Here is a 4,285-nt window from a genome sequence, read left to right as displayed (position 1 = left end):
CCCCGTCTTTTCTGCGCTGGATTGGGATCCATGGCCCCCCCGCATTCACCAACTTCTTTGTCCTGTCCACAGTCACAGGATTGTCTTTCTTGGTAGAGTCCAACTATGGTACTTTTCATGGGCTCTTTGCCGTCCACCAGCAGGCCCTGTTCGTCGCGACGAACTCCGTATCCGATCGGCACCCTCCCAGATGCTGTCGTTGCTCACGATTTGTCGTATCGCCCGGAGCATAGCCCATCTACCTAGGTCTAGAGTTTCAATTGTCAGATCCAGCCTCTTGTCCTACGACTAGGGCAGCCCGCTAGACCACCTTTTCTGGCTGAGCGTGTATACTATATGCGACAGCTTTGGTGTGTATCCACGCGACACGCAAAGCTCATTATGACTCGCGTTATGGTTGTCTGTACCGTCGAGCTCGCTAAATCAGGGTTGTGAGTGTGCCGCCAACCCTTTTTTTCCCCATCCTTCCCCTCGGATGTTCGAACAAATTCATACGCCTCACTTGCATGTTTGGTGCTCTTAGGCCCATCCGCCTCAAGAACCCTTTCCCTTGCTACCCACCGTGGGCTCAATGTACCCCCTGAACTACTGCGACGCTCTTTCTCGTTAGAGTTAAAGTCGTAGCCTCATCAGTTCTTGCCACTTTCATCACGTACGTCCTTGGAGCGCCTTCCCTTACATGGATGGGCTTGGATAACTGTCTGAAAGCATTTTTTCCGTTGTGTCAGTCATTTGTCCTGCTTCTGCATTTCCGCCCTATGCTAGCAAACTAGCAGCTTAGTATCATAACCTCTCGCCCACACCCTGTCACTATTCACACTACCTCGGTTCTCCCCTCGCCTGATGGGGAATTGGTTTTACGCTTGCAAGAGTATGGATCAGTTTCCCTTCTCGGAAACCAACGCCTGGGCGGTCGACATTAAGGGACTACTCGAGAAACCAGCATATATAATTAGGTGTCAACTGTAAGACCAGTGAGACAAAAATTTAGGACTAACACCTGACATATTAAACGCAGATATACTGGTGATTTTTCAGTCCCACACCAACAGCCGCATCTTTCCACAGTGTGACCCTTTTCCCCTATCCGCCCCTCCCACTGTTATCTTTAATATACCATTATGTATTTGACTCGATTTAATAATCACCCAGACCTAATATTCCCTTTCATACCCTACTAACTTACTGGACCCACCCAGCAACACTCCCTCCAATTACGGTTCGCTTAGTCCACCTTTTTTTTCCCTTCTCCTTGCCTTCTACTATTTTTTACCAATATATTGATAAACTACTAATAATAGCGTCCCAACAATGTAGGTTAAAAATTTTTACTTCAATTTTAAAAATAAACTGTCATATATAGTACCTAAAGCTTTCCAGTGGCTTTCTGTAAATTGATAGTCTGGAAGCAGTTATTGATTAATAGTCATTTCGCTATTTCTCTTTTTCTTATAGGTTGTTCTTTATGCAGAATTAAAGATTCGACCAATAAATTCATGTCCTGAGTAATTCATGTGCCTTCACTGGAACAACAGGAAAAATGGCTCGCTGAATTTTTAATATTACGGCGTGTTCAGTTAATCCTAGTACTAAGATGTCTTTTTGTACTGCCCTACATAATTAGATAACAATTGTTACAAGTAATTATCAATGACATACGCCGGTTGTGCTTAGTACTATCTAATATCGTTCCCCAATGTTTATTAAATCAGTTCTAGTTTTTGGGGGGGAGGAGGAGGGATGTGGTAATAAAAATTACGTTACGGGGGATTTCTTTTTGTTAGAAATCTATATATGTCATAGTGAACCGATACAATATGGAATGACGGATGAAATTTCCTCGATAAAATCCTCGAATACATTTATAATTTTTTTTATCTTATGGTTTATAGGTTTTGTGACAGCTTTGTGGGTTCTATCATTGCCTATTTATTAATGAGGATTTTCCGGGAAGTCAATATTTTCCAAAATATTCTTTACACTTTTTAAATTAGAGTCATGAAACCGTTTGTTAGATAAATTTATTGCATGGTCAACTAAATTGGTAATGGTGTTAATTTTATATTTCGTCGGATGATTCAGAAAAAATTGATGTATCTTCCTGAGAATGTTGGTTTTCTGTACCAGTTAGTTATGAGCTTATTATCATCCCTGTGGACAATTGTATTCAAAAAGCTGAGAGAATTATTAGTTTCAATCTCATAAGTAAAAGTTAGTCTTGGGTGATAGCTATTAAATACCTCGCTCACCTCTAACAGTTTATCGTTAGGAAGGATCATGAATATGTCATCTACATATCTATAGAAACAAGATGTTTCGAAACCAAGCAAGGACAAACAATCCGTTTCAAGATCCTCCATTACGATATTTGCGAGTATGGGGGAGAGAGGTGAGCCCATTGGGACTCCCATAAATCTGTTCATAAGCTATCCCATTAAACATGAAACTAGTGAATCACAATATTGCATCAATCGCAGCCTGCTGAACTGTTGAAAACTAAAATTAGTATGTCCCCGAATATCTCATTCCATCTCTTTTCTATTACCCTTTTAGACTCATTTCCTTCGAATTTGTGTAGAGTGAAGAGACATCCAACGACACACATATATCGGTTGATCTATGGTGTTTATTATTTATTGAGTTGACGAACTCCCAATATCTTTGACGAACTGAATCTAGTTTTGAAAATTGATTAGTAAATAGTGTAATAATTTGCCATTTCCAGAAAAGACACTGAAAGCTTTAGTACGATATATGACAGTTTTGGTTTAGAAATTGAAGTAAAAAATTTTTACATACTTTTGGGAGCTAGTATTATAGTTTATTTATTGGTATGTTAAGGGAGGGAACGAAGAGAGAAAAGTAGAACGTGAGATATTGAAGCGTGAACACTGTGGGATCGGTGGAGTGACATTTAGGAGTACTGAGAGGCGAAAAGCATATAGGGTTCTAGCGAGAGTGTGATAGGGCAAGTGAAGTAAGAGGGGGTGGGGTGAATGGTTGACGTGGTGGGAGAAGGGCAATGAGTGGATTTAGATTTAGGGGAGGAAGAGTATGGTGGAAGAAAGCCGAGGGGGGGGAGGGAATTGTGGCGTTTGTGATTTTCGTGATGGGGGAGTTTTGTAGGGGGTGAGAGGGGGAAAGGGAGTAATAAGTGAATTAATCTTAAGGAGAAAAGGAGGTAGCATGTAATTAAGAAACCTAAACATTGGTAGAATGACGTGGTGGCGTGGGGCTAGGAAGTCAAGTTGGGAATGTGGATAGGAGCGGGGAGAATGTTCTGTGATTAGGAAGGAGGTTGAGGGAAGAGGAAGGCAAGTAGGAGAGTAGGGGAGGAGGGTAGGAATAGTATCATTGAGATCGATGGGGTGGGATGAATAGAAGGTTGGAGGCAGAGTTTAGGGTGCAGTAAGAGATAACGAATCAAGTTGTACAGAATTGGGGGGGGATAAGAGGTTGGTATTGAAATAAGAGTTGAGAAAAGTTCGTTGCTACATAGAGAGTGTAGATGAGGGGGGAGGAACCGTGAGAGAATCTGTGAAGGGAGGGCGGTGGGGACAAGAGGGAAGAGGAAAAGGAGGTGCAGAGTGCCTTCTTGCCGCTTCCCCCCCCTCCGAATATATTTATTTATTTATTTATTTGTCTTTTTATTATCTTATACCTTTTATATTTTATTTTTCATTTTTTATATTTTATTTTAGTAATTTGCCATATGGTACATCACAATTTAGCGAGAATGTAAATATTGTTAACTTTTAACTTTGACATAATTTTCGGCGTGTTTATTCGTTAGTACAGTGTGCTCAGTCGTAGCAAGATGACACAAGTGAAACGCAGTTAATTTACCATCCGATCTTAAGTTAAGTCTCACCGGAGCGTACTTTTAAATGTCAATAACGATATGCAGTAACTCATTGTAAGTCTCATTTGTTACATTTCACGTTTTCAATTTAAATGTTGATTCTGATTGCATGTACATTAATTTCTAGAATGCTTCTATTGTAATTTTGAAAAGGACCACAACCCGTATGGTCGAAACGTCAATAAATATAGTTTAACAAATCGAATAGACAGCCAGTGTAGTCAGTTTAATATCTACTACCTTAAAAATATATAAACCATCCACTTATTTCCAAAAGATAAAAGTAGTTTTATTTTGTATTTTATCTTTTTGAAATAAGTGGATGAATAATATTTTTTCTAAAAATTATTTCTTTTTAATTCAAATATCTCATAAAAATCTATATTGATAACGTGAATCCCGTGGCGTCAATTTAAAGCGTGG

The 4,285-nt window shown here is 39.7% G+C and overlaps 1 long non-coding RNA gene across 1 annotated transcript; it reads left to right on the top strand.

The window, feature by feature from the left end:
• The first annotated feature begins 3,671 nt into the window (after positions 1-3,671).
• LOC146722228 (uncharacterized) lies at positions 3,672-4,067 on the top strand. The gene is made up of 2 exons (XR_014925268.1): positions 3,672-3,916; positions 3,990-4,067. It is a non-coding gene; the product is annotated as an uncharacterized LOC146722228 (long non-coding RNA).
• Positions 4,068-4,285: the final 218 nt, after the last annotated feature.

Source organism: Nylanderia fulva, unplaced genomic scaffold, assembly GCF_048542155.1.
Source record: "Nylanderia fulva isolate GAGA-0341 unplaced genomic scaffold, ASM4854215v1 Scaffold346, whole genome shotgun sequence".
In the NCBI taxonomy this organism is placed as follows: Eukaryota; Metazoa; Arthropoda; class Insecta; order Hymenoptera; family Formicidae; genus Nylanderia; species Nylanderia fulva.
Note: the sequence above shows the minus strand (reverse complement) of the source record. Positions and strands in the feature narration are given on the sequence as shown.